At 32.2% G+C, this 19,537-nt stretch overlaps 1 protein-coding gene across 1 annotated transcript in view; it reads left to right on the top strand.

The window, feature by feature from the left end:
* The window catches only part of LOC117113404 (mannosyl-oligosaccharide 1,2-alpha-mannosidase IA-like), a 42,104-nt gene that overhangs the window by 9,846 nt on the left and 12,721 nt on the right, over positions 1 to 19,537 (top strand). The window lies entirely within an intron of this gene.

The raw sequence follows: 19,537 nt of genomic DNA, 5'->3' as shown, positions 1-19,537 counted from the left end.
GCTTGCCTTCCAATTCCAAGATCCTGGGTTCAATTCCTGTCAGTGTTGCAGGATTCTAAACCTCATACAGTATTATTGAGATTACGGTAGTTTGTGTAAAGCATCGCATGTATATTTTGTTTTGTGCAAGGAAATGTCATCTACAAGTAAGCCAGTGATATATTTGCTATTTGACAATCCTTGCTGCATGTGTTGTGCGCCTAAATAAATAAATAAAATAAATAAATAAATATTATTTATTTATGGTCATAAAAATATATGAAATTTCTTCCTTTGCGTCTTATACATAAAAGTCACTACTTACTTTAAACAAGTGATAAACAAGACCATATTTATAACAACATAAAGAAGTGTATGGACTTTGGGGAACATGTTGCAATTTAGACAGGCAGAGAATTGCTTAGAGTATTGAAAAATGTTAGGTCAGCTATGAATTGTGATTACATGGTCAGGAGTATTATGGTGGTTTCAGTAGTAAGAATCTGTCCCTCTATAAAAATCTTCACTTGCATGTAATATTTCATTACATCACATTCTTTTAAAATCTGGCTGCCACTTCTTCACAATTCTTTTTCAACATCAGTACTTCATTCATTCTTTGCTGGATAGCTGTATACCACAGTTGTGTCGTCACAACGCCAGGTTGGTTACCGTTCATTACGCCTGAATGACTCCATAGGCTTTCTGGAATAGGCATTTTAAAATCTAATATTTCACCATCAAAATGTACTAAAAACACAAAAGCTCACATTATATTAGTTATCGAACACACATTTAATCATCAATTAAAATTCACAAAGAAAAAGTAAGGTACAACATCTTAATAATTACATTAGAAATTGGGATCAATGGTTTGTCAGTGGAGAAAATGGCCTCCGGTTGAACTCTTTTTGCAACGATAGCAACGGAGTACGGTTGTATCGTGACGTAACACTGTAGTACTCTATAGTACCATCCCACCCCATTTGAACAATACCACTTACCACTCGATAGTTGATTAAGTTTTTTGGTTTACCTCTCTCTTGTTTTTTTCTGATTGCGTCTGTTTGTTCTTGTCTTTCGTTTAAATATTTTGCGAGAAGTAAATGAAATAAAATGAAAACAATGGTATAGTCCATTGTGGGCACGGTTGTAACTGAAAAAAACTAAAGGATCGGGTGGTAGACATTTAAAGGGTGGGTGGGTGATAACATTGTTAAACTCCAAATAATAAAAGTGAATTTTAAGGATAGGCAAGAGGGTTAATAAAGGTGAGTGGAGGTCCATGAATTTAGCTTTAGACTGGGTGGAGAACTTCAAGACTGGCTGGTCCCACCCACTTCCACTACCATAACTACATCCAGACTGACCAGATTGGTTTTTGTATGATTTTCATCCAGTTTATCAAAGTATGATTACAGTTAAATACGAAGTAATATACGTAATAATTATTATAGACTGGCAGTTTGTTCTCTGATCGCAGACTTAAAGAGAAAAGTCATGTTTCTTATCAAAATTCATTGCAGGCAATAGGCAGTATATTAGTTGGAGCACACAACAATTGAGTGTAATATTTATAGTCAATCACAGAAAAGATAGCATCAGATTATTTTTTTTTTGCATTTAAAGCAGATGAATATAATGTTTTTAACATAAAAATTATAACTTACACTATGGGACTGTTGAAATACCTTATTATTGTTAAATAAATATTGTTAATATTCTTAAAAATTCTTGGTGAGTTGATTGGCCGAGCGGTTAAGTCAGGGGCATTGTATGCCTTCAGCTCTAATATCGCTGGTTCGAACGGCTCACTCGCCAATGGTTCCGGTGGTGAAACAAGTCTTCTCGATTAAGGACTTCAAACCGTAGGCCCAGTGTACGCATTTGGCTCGTGTGCACTTTAAAGAACCCACTACATCCTTCGAGAAGAGTAGGGGTTACCCCAGTGTACTGGTCCATTAGGTCCCCAGATGTTAAATGGATATGCCACGTAGGACAGTGATTAAGTTCACTTATTGGCATATCCTTGGTGCTCGTGCCTAAAGGAATGAAATGAAATGAAATGAAGAAAGAGAAAGACATACGACCTAAAACTACATAAACCTTCTGTAACTTGAAGACCTACTGTACAACAGTATTTGATATTTCCGTTCATACTACGGTATTTGTTAATCCTTGCTTATTAGTGATACAGTTGTAGGTTATTGTTCATTCGTTATGGAATTGTCTTGATCTCCAGGATGTCAAATGATAATTTCCATTGAAGTCTTCAAAGGCCAATTATTTTGCTTGTACTATAGAGTATGGAAGTCCATGTCAGGTATTACAGTGTACACAATAGCCATACTCCATTGTGATAACTTTTAACCTTGTTTATTATAGTACAAGTCATAATTTTTTCTTCCTTAGTTTTATCTAATGCTGAATTCAACTTCCATGATTTGAGAATGATATACTAGTATCCACCAATCTTTAAAGTCTTCTTAGATTTTCTAAGATCATAACTTAAAAGATCTTAAGAAATAATCCTACCTTTCATATTCCCTTTAGTAGACTTTTAACATGCTTAAAAATGGTTTTATTAGTAGAAAGCTTAGCTTATAATTCTCTTGTTTTAAGGAATCCTGATATTGATATTTTTAGTGATAGTTTCTATGTTCCGTCAGCGTTCGAAATATTTTACATTATATTGTTTTTGTATTCTTCACGTTTACTATATTATGTATCCGTTTGATGTTTGTGTTCCCTTCTGTAGCGAATTTTATGTTTGCTGTTGGCTGGGATAATAAATAAATAATTAAGTAAATAAATAAATGTAAATTAGATAATTTTTTTTAATTATTGTGGTGGTGAGATTGTTGTTGCATAATTTTGATGGCGTATTTAAATTCAAATTTACTTTATATAGCGACTCAAAATAATGTACAAAAAATATCGCCAAGGATCATTGTAGTTATTTCAAATTGTCATCCTTTATCAAAACAATGAAGATACCATTCAGTTCAAATTTCTCACATAATATATAGAAAATTCTTAGAGTGATATCTGGCAACAACCATCATTTAAAAAGCAAGGAAAAAAAAAGCTTTTAAAAATAAAATAAATAAAAGTTTAATTACAGTTGATGGTTTAGGTAATCTACTGTACACCAATAATGATAAACATTGCAGTTACGCTCATTTCCAAAATTATGTGAAAATTGATGCCTTGCAGAGTAATAAATGGCTTCGTTTCCCTGTTGGTATTTAATATTTTAGCATTCAGTCAAGCTTGACTTTTATAAAACACCAAATGCGAGTGGGCAAAAACTCTATTCTTTTTGTATCAAAATATTTTGATTTCATGTCTTCAATATGAAATAAATATTGGAGAACATTAGTTTTTCCTGTTAGATGTTTTTTACCTGATTCTGTTTAGGCCCTACTGTATAAAAAATATTATTATCTAGGCTGGAAAAGTGATGAGAGAAGGAGCCTTCTTTTTAAAATTTTTTATGTTACGAAAGCCAATTATCACCCATGGGTTGTTTACTGGTGTGTTGATATTCAAAGTAAAACATGATTGATGTAATACAAACAATATTTACTATTTAATTTAAAAAATGAAAAAAATAATTTTTTCAAAAAAACAATTTTTTTTTTTCAATAAGAAGAAAAAAATATCAGTACCATAGAAAACATGCGAGTGAGGGTGATATTGAAACTAATATTTGTTATTTGGTGTTAAACATCCTTTGCCTAAGTTGGACAGTATAATCGTCTCATCGTTTTCTTTCACAATTTCCAAGCTGTATATTGTCTCCCTGCTGTATAATTTTGTCTTTGGGTTTGGGGGGGGGGGGGTGCATGTCCATGCCAATGCTTTTTGGGCTACTGTACATTTGGACTCAATCTCGGGTAAAATGTATTTGGCCATCTGCAATTGCGTTTAGCACTTAATTGTCATACACAATATTACTTATAATAGTGTACAATAATTAGGTTAAATAATAATCAGACAGCTTTTAGAGACTAATATAGGGGTTCCCAAGGCTCCCTCCCCCACCCATGAGTCAAAGTTCCTCGTAATCCCAACAGCCTCCTGCTATTAAAAGCAACATATTCCAAGAAACTATTAACTCATCACCAGCAAATATATTTGCATGTTTTTTTGTAATTGTCTCCCAGAAGTCCACAGGTGATGGGGTCACCATGCTCAAGTTTTTAGAAAGTTCATTTACACCTGATCTCCAGTTAAGTGTCTTCCAACTGGTGACCCCTGCTAGTATTTACATTACACAAGTATTGAAGCAGGAATTTATAGGCTACATTGAACTTTAATAAGATGAGCTTGCTGTAATGTCTTTCACTTTTATTTTGTGAAGAATCCATAAGAGTACATTTCAGTTATGCTTCAGCACTGTGTACTGTAACTTAAGTAATACCACCACTTTGTAGTCGGTCATGCAATCACAAGAAGCGTAGACGGTCATACAATCACATATTTGCATATTTTTAAAAGCAATTTTAAATCCGAAATTCTCTTTAATCAGTTGTCAAAATCAAACATTATACATTATCAGATACTGTCTGTTCAAGCACCTGTTGCATTTACGGTCGTAAATAATCGTATAAACATTTTTAAAAGCAATTTTAACTTTGAGATTCACTTTAATCAGATGTCTCAAACAAACATTACATTACCAGGTAATGTATGTTCAAACATCTGTTACGTTTACGGTCGTAAATAATCGTATAAACATATTTTAAAAGGCAATTTTAACTCCAAAATTCACTTTAATCAGATGTCTAAAACAAACATTATACATTATCAGATAATGTCTGTTCAAACACCTGTTGCATCTGATAGAAGACAACATGAAGATATTATAGTAGGTTCATAAACACTGTACAGTAGTAAGGTGCACATATCTTCACATCACAGACTGAAGTGATGTTATACAGTAGGCTGGCTTGTGTGCATTCTCTTGAACAAGAAAATTCATCATAATGAAATAGAACACAAAATACTCTGTTCTAAACTGCTATGTGATTTTAATGGCTATTTCACTGCCAATGATGGAATAAGCAGGTTAAGCATTGACTTGCTTAAAGCTTTTTAACTCCCTATTGAGGCTAATATTCTCAAATCTTTCAACACTAATTATTGGATCACCAAATGATAGTCGTCAAAATTTCGCTATGGCGTTATTATTACTAGTGCCGTTTAATTAAACAAGCCTGGAAAAAAACAGAATTGTCTCGCCAAATATGAAAATCGTCAAAATTTCGCTATGGCGTTATTATTACTAGTGCCGTTTAATTAAACAAGCCTGGAAAAAAACAGAATTGTCTCGCCAAATATGAAAATTGTGTTGATAAAATAAATGCCTACAGCACCATATGTTTACTGAACAGAGTACATTTGCGGATGGTATTGGTCTGGGGTGAGCATACAAAAAAAAATAATAAAAAATACCATAGTTATTTCAAAATGCCTCTAGTACAGTACAGTACACTATATGTAATATTGTAGCCTAATGTATAGTAACACTTTGTCTCTATGTGGTTGTGTACTTTTTTTCATTCCTGCATTTTCCTTTGCAATACTGTACTGTGTGTAGTGAATGCAGGCATTGTTCTTTTTTCTCTACCTTCACTACGCTTTTTGAATGGATTATTGATCTATCGTAAACAAATATGTTAATTTAATAAAATACATGAAATACAAGATACTCTTAAATTACATGGCAATGTGCTATAATAGAAGGCAAGCATTCTGACCAAAACTTCGGTTATCCTTAAATTTATATAAAACCACCGTTTTGTATTAAATTTTATACTGCTAGATCTTTTTTACAACCTGGTTTAATCAGATGAAATGAATGTACATTCATTATAAATTATATAAACATACCAACTGACTTGTGTAGTCAATTTGATGCATCAATTTATTCATGTCCATTGTCCATATCAATGATTCAACTGCTTTTATATAGCCTAATATTATATAACATGCCACATAGAAATCAATTGTAAATTTATTACTGTACAATGTTACAGTACATTATTACATTAAGTCAATGACCATAAGGATTTGATAGTAGATTCATAAACTTTACATATTTTTAGGATAAAAATATATGAATTAATGTAATGATAGCTTACACTGTCAGCAAGCTTAATAGATTTCTCAATAAAAACAGATTTGTTATTTAATTTTCTCAACTTCCCGACTGAGGTACAGTCAGTCTTCACGCTGAGTTTTTTTTCAAGTCCGGTCTAACTGTAAATTCTATTTTTTTTTTTTTTCAATTGATTCAGTTCATGTTTTTTGTGTTGAAATTTGGCTCACTTCTACTATGATCTATAATTGTTCAGACAGATTAAATTTTTGACTTATTGGTTACTCCTCACAGCTATTATTTGGTCTCTAATTAAGATACCAAATCTACAGCATCAGCCGTTTTTACCACATGTGCTGTCTGTGTACAGTAGACTTGCATTCCTAATAACACATTTAAAACAGACTACCAGCCCATGAAATTTAGAAAAAATTAGGTCGGCAAAAATTTGCCGACCTTAAACTCTCCGAGGCTACGATCATATCACAGGTTGTGTGCTTCAAAACTGCGCATGCTCAGAATGACCACCTATTTAGGATTTTCCACACATGTACATGACAGTAGTGAAGTCATGATGGGATTGTGTTTGTGTTTAAACGATTTAATTTTGTTGTTTGTAATAATACATGTAAACAACATTTCAAGTATTATAGTAATACTGTACAATGAAGACAAATAATAGAATTACAGTAGATATGCATTACGACCTACGCAGCCCAGGTGGCTTTAATTGGGTGATGTTTAAGGCCTTGGCTGGCTAGCATCACTCCTACTGTACAGTACAGTATCTACCTATGAAATGACTAGGCCTAGCTAGGCGAGAAAGACAAGACGATTGTACACATTAAAATAATTAGTGTAATTTCCTTGGTTTGATGACATACATGAAATTTATTTTCTGGTGTAGCCTGTTTCAGTCAAAGTTTTGATTTTCCAAGCACTTTTTGAAGCAAAGAAATCTAGGCCTAGGTTGGCAAAAAATTGCCATCCTGTGGCAATTCTGGCTCGGAAATATGATCGGCATTTGCTGATTGCCGACGTGAAATTAATGGGCTGCTGTACAGTAGGAATGGTGTTTTCCTCTACCTGATGCTAAAACTGAATGCTCAGTACCTTCCCAATTACTTGCGAAAAATATCTTGCAAGTGATTCATGTGGCGATTGAACCTATGACCTCCAGATAACCTGCCTGGTGTCTTAACCACTAGACCACCGTGCTAGTATTGCATCCAATCCCCAAGTAGCAGTGGGTACTGCAATGCTATTCCAATGGTTTTTTTTCATCAGGAAATTTAATAGGGCAAAACATTTTGCTATAAATCTGCTTATAATTATATGGAAACCCTATTACTGTAGTAGATCAGAATAAACAGATAATAACATGAAATGCATGTTTCTGTATCATAGTACTTATTTTTTCCCAAGGATAATCTAATTAATATATAGGATACCATATGGCTAAAAACTGGTCAAACAGTATGTGTTGACGCTCATGCTAAAAAATTATGTTTTCTTAGATTTTCCTCTGTTGTACATTGAACATACAGTATGCAACTGTATTTGTAGTAACTTAAGGAAGGTTTGGTATCGGTTGATTTTAATATAATTAATAATATTATTAACAATATAGTAATGATGGTAATGCTGATACTGTGAAGACAATAGTATTGATTCAGATGGCGTATATTTACAATCTAGGGCTATCTACGTGACCATCTACGTGAGCCAGCCTAATTAAAGATTAGAGACCTAATTAAAGATTAGGATAGACACGGAACGAGTCACGGTTCTACGTATACATATTAAAAACCAATATTTTATAAACAAATTTGTTTTATGAATGGCCGATTTTTTCTTACCTTAGGGTAAACCTTCTCACGGCTTATTTAAGATAATTTTCAAAACTACAGTACACTAAAGCAAGAAATTGCTAGGTTGGAAATAATGAGTGGCATTTTTAATAGGAAAGTGCAAATTTAGGTGTGGTGCAGTAATTATTAGCAGTATGGTATCCAGATACCATAATATTTGTAAACCAACCAATTACACATAATGCTACAAGGAAGCAAATTTTGGGACTGGGGGCGCCCTTTACTTAGTGAGTCAAGTGGCCAAGCTGCAAGGCAGGGGCACCGCTAGCAACAGTCTTAACATCGCCGCTGGTTCCAGCCGCTGTTTGCCCATGGTTTGGTTGGTAGAATCAAGTTTTCTCGGATAAGGACTTAAAATGGAGGTCCAGTGTATGCATGTTGCTTGTGTGTGGAAGGGAACCCATTACATCTTTCGGAAGAGTACGTGGTTACCTCGATGTTATGATTCATTTCATCCCCTGTCGTTGCAAACATGTACTGTAGCTACCATGAAGCGCCTCTTTACGGGTTCTAGGTAGTCATGGACCACGCCCATACGCAATTCTGCACAATGACGCTGCAAGTTATGGTTTATTCTCCTACTGTACCTTTACCTATACCTGTCCATTTCCCTTTTCCCGAATTGTGAGTTTTAGTGGTTGGAACGTCTTGTAATATAGATGTGAAGATGTCAAGTTATCAGCTTGATGCATAAAACTCTCACCAGTAATCAACGGAATGTGAAGTCCATCACTGTACCAAATTAATTTCACAGTTCAGCCAATTTGCCAACTGATTACCAAACCCAGTGATACCATGCCACCATAATTTAAAAGAATTAAAAAATAATTAAAATAAATAAATAATAATAAAAAGAATTGATAAATAGAATTTGAGCACAATGTAAATCAGAATAATTGAGTCCATGATTGATTCTACGTTTCGTTCTTTAAATTATAACATCATCAAGAATGAGTGCACTTCTAACTACCAGAAAATTTAGATTGATGAATAAAAAACAAGGTACTGTAAGTTAAGAATAAACCAATGTTAAGAAAGGGTCAGCTTCAACTCGATATACTGTAAAACTCCATTAGGAATCATTCAATAAAATTCTGTCATTTTCATGCAGAGTACAAAACACACTTTTCTGTGACTCCTACCTCCTTCTGAAAAAGTACACAATAATGTATTTTCTACAATGCATTGACAACTGCTATATTCAATACACCATGTACTTAGAGTTAAGTGGGTAAAACATAAACAAAAATTATGTTAAGTGCCAGCCAACGACCATGGTCAAGCGGGGAGGGTGTGGAAGATAGTTTTCCTTCCATTAGAGAAAACGAGTATACCGTTGCTGTAATTAGCATAATGAGGCAGTTATTATTAAAGGACAAAATTTAAATAATTGATTTTAAAAAAGCATAAAAATTGAATGATCCCTAATGGACTTACTATGAACCATAATGATCCCTAATAGGGTGTCTTTTTACATCTTAACTGTTATTATATTTTAAAGTAACTACTGTAAATCCAATTTGACACATGTCAAATATTCTCATTACTATAATCCTGTTGCTATCCAGGTATGATTTAAATAAAACATATTATTATTTGTGTGTGTATTGACTCCTACTGTAGGTGATACCTTAGTGTATAACTGCCCAGTCACCAGTTTATGGATTGGTCAGCCGTCATGTATGCTATTCCTTTTTCCAAATGCAAATAAATTATACAAACAATAAGAAAATGAACACATGACGTAGAAATATGCCTAGAAAAGATGAAGTAGAGATAACCTAGTGTATGTTGTTACTTAATTGCCAATGGGAAATGTAATATAGGATGTTTTCACTTTTAGCAGGCATAAGCATTGACAATTTAATTCTCTCCACGTCCTATGTATTATTTTTTTCATATCTCAATTTATTTTTGAATGTATGTGTATTGTATTAACTTATTATAATGTTTCTAGTTAACCTTTAATGGCCAGTTTTATAATTCCTCCTCTTAATAACATGAACACATGTGTACAGTATTTGCGAGACAGCATTCGTGAGATGGCGAAGATACTTAGAAGCATATTGTAGATAATTTCGTAACTCAAGCTTTTTTTGTAAGTCTGTTGTGGACATTTCATTACTTGGAATATCATGGTTTAATACAAAATGTCCAGGGCAGGATTAAGTTGTAGCTATACACATGTTGTAATAGGCAAATATTGATACTCAATAAATTGCATATCATCTAGTTCATTAAAATGCAGAGGGAGACTAGCTACTCATCAACTCAGCATGTTGTAGGGTTGATAATGCAAACTAATTGGTCTGTCTGTTGGTTCACAGCAGCTGCTCAACATACGTTAGTCACTAGGGTTGCTAACCTTAGTACCGTACATACATACCATGACAGAATTTAGGACTTGCATGGACCGTCGCCCATAAACAAAAAATTGGCAAATATTGAAATTAGGTTTTTTGTTTTTTTTTTTGTTGCGAGATGGGCCCTATAAAAATTTTTTTTATCACCCTATCTAGGCTGGAAAAATGATAGGGAGCTTTTTATTTTTTATTTTGCTAAAGCCTAACATCATCCTTAGTATAGGTTATTTGCTGGTACATTGGTATTTATTAAAAGTGAAATATGATTAAGGTAGTACAAACAATATTCTACTATTTACTAAAAAAAATGAAAAAAAAAAAAAAATTTTTTTTTTTAAATATTTTTCTATACCATAGAAGACATGCATGCGAGGGTGATAAACTAATTATTTTATTTTTATTTATTTTTTTTTTGGCTTTATACGTAGGTTATCACTTTTTCAATTAAAAAAATCCGCCATTGAACCCACTCAGTACATTATCAAGCATTGACCGGAAACATAAAATATATCCGGAATCAAGGACTATAGGCCTACAATATTAGAAGTTTTGGGAGTGGGTATCACTCTCTCAAAGGGGAGAGGGTATGGGAGGTTCATTGGAAGGATACACAAAAGCTCAAGCCTAGCAGCTAGTTAATATAGAGTTTCATCATGTGCTTCCTCACAAATCGTTGAGTTTTACATGCACACTCTTGGATATGATTATAATGTACATTATAAACAATGAGATTATGTTTCATCATACAAAAATAGGTTGTGTTGCTATTGAACAGACAGACTAATCAAAGTTTGTAATGACATAAGTGGAACTCCTAATTATGTATTCCTCTAAAATATTCTCAACACTTGATTGACACTGGCAGCGTTTTTTACGCTTCACGTATCCTCTGTTTCAGTCATACATTATTTGTCTATTGTTGTGGATTACTATTTGTTACCTTTGACAATTTAATTCTCTCCACGTCCTATGTATTTTTTTTTTCTTGACTCAATTTATTTTTGAATATTTGATGTATGTGTACTGTATGAACTTATTATAATGACATTTCTAGTTAACCTTTAATGGCCAGTTTTTTAATACTTCTTCTTAATAACATGAACACATGTGTAGGCCTACAGTACAGTATTTGCGAGGCAGTATTCTTGAGATGGCGTAGATACTTAGCAGCATTGTAGATAATTTTGCAGTTTTGTAATTTAAATGTCTACTTCTTGAATACCTGGATAAACCGACAAATTGCCTATTCTTTCTCACACATGAGAGCACCCCTCAAAAAATAATAGAACAGACGACTCCTGGCGCCAAGCTCAAGCAGCCCGCCAGCATTTAAATATTTAGGTTAGGAACACTTTCTACTGTATGATGGTGAACTTTCATTTTATTATATGAGCTAAAATAAAAAGTTACTGATATTTTTGAATAAAACTAGAAGTTAATTCCTGTATTCTTTTAAATTGCAAAGTTATCTGATACAACAAATCAGGAAATTTTTTTGAAAAACCTGAGAGCTCTAGTTGTAATATGCAAATTTTTAATGCCAACCAATGGTCAACTTGTTATTTAAAAAAGATTGTGCTATGTATTACAAAAGCGGGTTTTTTTTTTTTTTTTTTTTTGAAAATTGGATCCCCAATGGTAAACTTGTCTTGTTCTAATGGAATACAGCAATAAAAAATTCTCTGCGTGCATTCAAAAGTACCGGTGGTTTTCTCGAGAGCGTACTGTACAATACATTCATCATCACGACAGATACATTACCGAACATCTACATGTTGTTATTTATTGCCTGTACAGTACGTCATACTATGTCCAGATTATCAAATTTTATTTGATGAAAACATGTGACATGCCTAAATATGGGCATGATGACATCACATCATGACCATATATAGGCACATCATGACTATATATGGGCATACAACAGTTATGTCAAAGAAAATTTGATAATATTGGCTGGACTTTAGTCAATCAAAATGGAGAATTCTCAATGTTTACAATTTCAGTAGGCTGTATGAAAGCAGTACACATTAAACCAAAAAAAAAAGTAAAATTACAGATCATCGAATAAATCGAACACATAATAATTTTAAAAAGAATTTTTCTGGTTTTTTTAAAAATTAAAAATATGAATAAATCTCTTATTATCAATATAAATTAATAAGTTGTTAAAAAAAATGTAGTTGAGCTGAAAATTGGAAGTCGCTGCAACCGACGTGATTCTATGTAGAACGTAACACCATAACTTGCGCGCAACTGATCGTTTTTACCAACGATTCATTCAGACTTTCACCGACAATCAGCTGACTGCGTTGCGTCTTGTACTGCTCACAGCAAGCGGAGTTGGGTTTGTCGTACGATGCAGTGACTACCCGTCTTTAAACAATATTGGTTTATAATTTAATGTTTGAAACGCAGCTATTGCTTTTATTTTCTTCGCCGTGGACAAACTAGAAACCCAGCAACAATATATTATGCTTCTTTTTTTTTTCTTTTTCTTTTTTTGCAGGTTTATAACAAAAACAAATGCTAGAAATTTAAATTTCTGTAATCCTGCTGTACTATCATTTCTCCTGTTGCTTTTTTGTGTACATACATTTAGTGGACTATAGCTTCCAGGCCTCCACATTAGGAAGCCTGATTTTTGCATGCATATAATGGACCAATTAGAATACATTGTGTACTGCATTTATTACTTGCAGAACATATAATTTAATGATTTGTAAGAACATAGATGCCCGTAAAAAATCATGGCTGGTTTCTCCTCTAATCGCATATCCACTCTGTTTTCTTTTTATATCCTTTATTTAAAAAATGTATACGAAAATCTGGCTAACTCATATAAATTTCTCTCTCGAACGTTCGTGGTTTGGAATACATTATGGTATAAATTTTGAGCTGTTTCTCATTGACCATCTTCTATTCGCCATCTCAGAGTTAAAAGGGAAAAAAGTGCCCTTAATCTTTTTTAAAAATATTAGGTCAAGAAACTGCTTTTTTAATTTGGCCTAATCAGTATACAGTTTATTCTGTTTATTGATAAAATCATTGTTTATCTGATAACTACAGTATAAAAAATTTAGAGTAAAGTATTTGATAAACAGACATCATATGTCTTTCCACATATATCATTCAATTTGAAGCCTAAAGTCTGATAGCCTTTCTCCACTATTACTATATTGTAGATGAATACTTTACTCAAGAGTAAGCCTACAACTGTACAGTACTTCAATTTTCCCAATTCATTAATTAGCTATAAAGGAACATGATACTTTAAATAAACTTGAACTGTACGAGAACCTTAATAATAATTACACAGCCCTACTGAGAATGCTTACTTCAAAATCCACAACCTGTGACCCGAACCTTGTCTGTTCTAGTTTTTGTTTGATTTGATGGCACTTCCTTTTATACATTGTCCCAATATTATTGTTTTAACCTCTTGTAAGTGGGTTAGGTAAAGTCAAATTAACTGTAACCATTGGTGTAAATTGGTTCGTGAATAATTTAATTACATCTTATCTCAATCAGATGCTACTGACCGCATGTTGTTATCTGATCAGAAGTCTTATAGACATAGTTTTAGAAATTATTGTTTAAACAGTGTAACAGCTGGTTGAAGTGTTATGTCATGCATCTATCTTATGTCTTAGGGTGGCAGGGCATTCTCTGAAGCTCATAAACCCTTTATAAAACTAGTTAAAGGAATCTTTTTTTGGGTGTGTGATCTCATTTTACCTTCATTACCTCATCATGCCATCACAACTACAGTACATTCCATTTACAAAAGTGAACAATTAACATTCTACCTCAGCCTCAATTTGTTCTTATTTTGTTCTTAATTTTTAAGCAATTTCAGCCTCAGTGTTCTTATAAAATGTGTTCTTATAAAAAATAAAAAAAAGTGTAGGCACTACAGAAATGTTATTTATTTTATTTATTTATTTTAATTTGTGTCTACGTCGTTTTGCCAATTGTATATTTCACAAGCAAAAAGCTGTCTGTCTCTCATTTTTAAACCGTAAAGCGAATGTTGGTTAATTTAAAAAAAATAAATTATAAAATCCATAACGAAGAAAATCCCTTATAAAATCATGTAATTCTTTAAATGGCTATGATTAATGGCGGATCCGCTCTACACGACTCTTTATTATTACTGCGACCAAGGAGGTTGCATTCACGGTTGTTCGAGACCTTATTTTTATACCTCTTGCTGAGACAAAGCCACCAAATCCTGGAACAAGTTATTTCTCTCCGCTGCTACTAATATTCAAGTAACCAGACATAATACTCTTGAAAAAAAAAAGTGTAGGCACTACAGAAATGTTTTTTATTTTATTTGTTTATTTTAATTTGTGTCTACGTCGTTTTCCCAATTGTATATTTCACAAGCAAAAAGCTGTCTGGCTCTCATTTTTAAACCGTAAAGCGAATGTTGTTTAATTTAAAAAAAATAAATTATTATAAAATCCATAAGAAAAATGTTATGAATACAAATATAGTTCAGTTATGATATATCTTTCTGAAGTATTCCTAAATGTATATTCTACAAGCAAAGCTTGTCTGTTCTCTTTTTCAATAGGCGTAAAACGAATGTTGGTTAAATTTATTTTAAATAAATTATTATAATACCATAAAAAAATGTTATGAATACAAAAATAGGTCAGTGATGGTGTACCTTTCCTAACAATAGGCCTGATTATCAGACCTCCATGATAATTTTTATATAATTTTTTTTTTTAAATCCAGTTTGTAATTAATTTTTTTTTTTAAATACTAAATTACTACAGTAAAGTATTAGGCCCAATAGAAATAATTATTATTTTATCATCCTATCTACGCTGGAAAAGTGATGAAGGAGGGAGGTATTTTTAGTTTCAATTTCTATTTTGCTGAAGTCAGGTATCCCCCTTGGGTTATTTGCTGGTGCATTGATATTCACTGTAAAATACATGATTAAGATAGTTACAAAAAATATCTAAATAATTTTAAAAATTAATATGAATAGAATTTTTTTTTTTTTTTCAAAAAAAATAGTAAAAAATTTTTTTTTTCAACATAGGGTCGAGGGTAATAAACTATAATTTTTTTAAATTTTGGATTTGCCATCTCGGAGTTAAAAAAAACGTGCCCTCATTCTTTCTTTTTTTTTTTAAATATTAGGACGAGAAACTTCTTTTTTTTTTTACTTGGCCTAATCAGTTTGACAATTTTGAAACTGAATGGGACGTTTCATAGAATTATTTGAAGGTTTTACTTTTGCTTTAAACTACAATTATTGTGTCCGATGTGTTCATAATTATTTTTTATATTCAAAATGTCTTTTGTATGTACAGCATTTTTCAACAGGATGCACAATCACTCTAGTGCAAAAGACATTACTTCCAAGTTCAATGAAGGAAAAGTAAAATCAAAACATACTACAGTAGTCCATACTTTTTCAAAAATGAGAAGTTTACTATAGTCTGCCAGTGACATTGTACAATTCTATGATAGTATCTAGATTTTTTATTATATGTAATCATGTTTTGTCTTTCTTTGAATCCGGTTCAGTATATTGTACATTTATAATAGCAACTAATTGACCAAATAATATACAGTAGAAACTATGCTATATTTTTGTCTGTAGGGTTTTAAATTTTTTTCTAATAAAATTAATTTACACATGAACATTCAGCATTGTGTATCACTGTTATTAATTGGCTCTATGGAAATTTGATGAATAGGGATTCTTCAGTATATTACATAACATCCTGCTCTCTTTAGAAAACAGATTCCCTTTTTGGTTTTGTAGTTAACCTGTGGTTATTACATAATATTTCATTATTTGAAATGCCAAAGTTTTAAATTTCTGTATGCATGTTTTATTTCAGATTTTTAATATATTGTATTATTTGCACGTTTTAATCTATAAAGCACAATTTATAGCCATTTGTGTATTTCGTGAAAGGGCCCCACACGACAGTGATTTAATTCACTTTTAGGGTGTTCTTGTTTCATGTTCGTATGTGCTTGTTCCTTGCTGTTTCGGTTCTTGTGAATTTTGAAATGTTTTTGAGAAGAAAAAATTATATAAAAGAGTGTTTCTTATTCAGTGTTTATTTATAACGATGGTGTACTGCTGGTTTAATATCTACTGTAATCGCAAAAGTACTGTGTTAGTAATAATAATATTAATTAAATTAATTATTAATTATCCGCTGTCTTTAATGTATTTTGTCATTGTTAGGTAACATTTGTTTCTTGTATGTTATTTTTTTTACTGTATCTTCTATGTACAATATTCTTTTGTAGTACGCTTATGGCCAAGTGCTAGCTTTATTTAATGTTTTAATATCAATATTTTTCTCAGATTTTTTTTGGTTTATAACATTTTCTCCATCCAAATAATTTAATGATTTACTGTACACCGTCTATGAGCAATGCAGTTTACTGTGGATAAATAAATATTATAACTTGCAGCAAATTATATTTGTCAATGACCTCTGTAAAAGACTTATTAATATTATAAATTAAGTCAGTCCCAGGAATGTACAAAGATTTCAAAATATTCAAATTCAAAATTTACATTCATTTCAACAATACATTAATTTTTTGTTTTTACATAAAATACATTAGACTTCAGGAAAACTCAATGATTTTTCAACTGTATTTTTTGCGAAGGGGAAAAATTAATGCATTTCATAAATACAATTGAAAAATAGAATCAATTGAAAAAAAGTAATCATTCGAATGTAAACAAATACAGTAATTAATAAAAACCTTTAAGCTTAAAACTTGTATAGTATGACTTCATGAGCTAACCACAATTTTACTCTAATAATCACAAATAAACAAAAAATTAATATTTTTTCATCCTCTTGCGCATCCATTGTCTCTGCCTCACCAAATTTTGTTTTCTTTTTATTTCCTTTGTTATGAAATGTATGAAAATATGACTAACTCGCATCAGTAAAATGCTCTCTAGATCATTCGTGGTCTGGGGATACATACTGTACAATATGGTATGTCATATCTAGTGCTTCTTTTATTTGCTTTCAATTTGTCTACTTGGTGAAAGTGAGAAAGTAGTAGCTGTTTCTCATTGACCATCTTGGATTAGCCATCACAGCGTAATAAAGAAACGAAAACAAAAATTGCCCTCATTCTCCTTTTTTCAAAGTGTTAGGACAAGAAACTACTTTTTTTTTTAACTTGGCCTTATAATATGAATTTAGTATGAATAGGAAATGTACTATAAAGAACTATGACCTCTAGTATGCAAGATAACATTATTCAGAAAGGTACTGATTACTAATAATAGTAAATAAAAGTAATAATATACCACGATCTAGGACACCGGGGATTTAAGAAATGGCGGACTAAAATGTCAACATGTGAACAAAGATTGATAATTGGGAACTGAAAAAAATAAAATGTCTTCAATATGGATGATACACCTGCTAATGGCAGAAAAAAACGTTCAATAAAATTCATGAAAGCATATGTTATCTTAAAATTACATACGGTACTTTAAAAATTTTACAGCTTGCGTGTAATATATTCTGCATTTGTAGTCTACTGTTTTCAAGTTTAAGAATTTATATGATATGAAACTAATGAATTAGTAATGAGATTTGAGGATGCTTCTCAGGTAAAGCTGCAAATATGAAAATTATATGATGTGTAGAACATGATGAATCATTCCTAATGTTCTGCTAAATGTCTTTCAAATGGTAAATACTATCACATTATGTTGGGAAAAAAAATGAATAACTGTTTTTTCCCTCTATCAGAGCTGTAGAAATTAATTCTACAGTATAAAATCATGTTCATGGAAATTTGTTTAATACTTATTGAAGGGGTTTTATTCAAAGCATGCAATAGTGGCATAGCTAATCAAAAAATGTAATTTCAACTATTTGAATCTGAATAAATGATAGATATGAATACGGATACTGTAGTATTTTGGTTCAACCAAAGAGGTACATAATAATACACACTTCAAAAATTAAGTTCCATATTTCATTTATTCACTACTTATGCAATCAGAATTGTTTTGTTTTTTACGGCCAGATACCGATTATCTGTAAAATGTATTAGTGTATTAAAACTGAGAATAAAGTGGTATAAAAGCATTCATGAAAGTTTTTGAAAGCACACTGGAAACATAAAAATTTGGGGGAAGCTCTCTGTGTTAAAAAAAAAATTCACTTTGGCCACCAACCCATTTTATTGCCCACCCCTGATGTACAGTTTTGGGTTAACTATTAAAAAGAGCAGAGCTCGAACATTTATGGCACCCAGAACTTAAAAATTAGTGGGTACTGAAAATATGTAATACTTTCTGTTCGGTAAAATACATGTTCCATATTACTTTATACAGGGGAAGTAAAGATTAATAATTTTGTGAGATGTACAGTACAGATACGTGGATACACTGATTGTATGGTCTCCTGACCATTTAATCTAATGAACAATTGGATTATATCGTACAATCAATAATCTAAATGTAATCATTGATTTTCCTCTAGTTTGCATCAGATGAAAAAAGCAAGGTACAACAATGTATGGTAGACAGTTCACTGTAACGGTGTAAACTGTTTTTGATTTCACAAGTTGTTCAATTTTGTAAAACATTGACTGCTGGGGAGGGGGAGCGGCCTACTCAGGCCTCGTCCCCTCTAAATTTTTCAAAATTAAAAAACAAAAATGGAGAGAAAAAGAAAAAATTCTACCCAAATTCTATGTCTGAGAGTGCCATTTATGTCCATCTAGAGGAGTCGTAATCATAAATTTTCTGGCACCAGCCACAACTATGGTGGGGCTGAGGTAGTACAGTATAGACCCACGATCTGTGAAAGTCCCTCTCTTGACCCCCTCTATTTCAAATTCCTGGATCCGCCACTGCAAGTCACATATCAAAATGATGTGTACTGTATAATATTAGGAAAATAATTAATATACTATTAATATATATATTAATATACTGGAAAATATTAGGAGACGAGTGAACTCGTCGCTGGCAATGGGACAGTACTGTACTTTCTATTGTCTCTGCCAAATGCGAGTTTTCTCATCTGCTTTTTGCACGGGTCGGTATATGTTTAGAGGGCGCACCCTACTGATGCAATCTTTTATACTGCTGGCACCATAACACAACAAACGTACATACATTATTTGTATGTTATCGTCTAGGTGTATCGTCACCGAACTATCGGCCGTTAAGTCTGTAGTTC

This window comes from Anneissia japonica, unplaced genomic scaffold, assembly GCF_011630105.1.
Source record: "Anneissia japonica isolate Jap-2015-1 unplaced genomic scaffold, ASM1163010v1 scaffold493_len2256704_cov171, whole genome shotgun sequence".
Taxonomy (NCBI): domain Eukaryota; kingdom Metazoa; phylum Echinodermata; class Crinoidea; order Comatulida; family Comatulidae; genus Anneissia; species Anneissia japonica.
The sequence above is the reverse complement of the archived record's forward strand: the minus strand, read 5'-3'. Positions and strand labels throughout refer to the sequence as shown.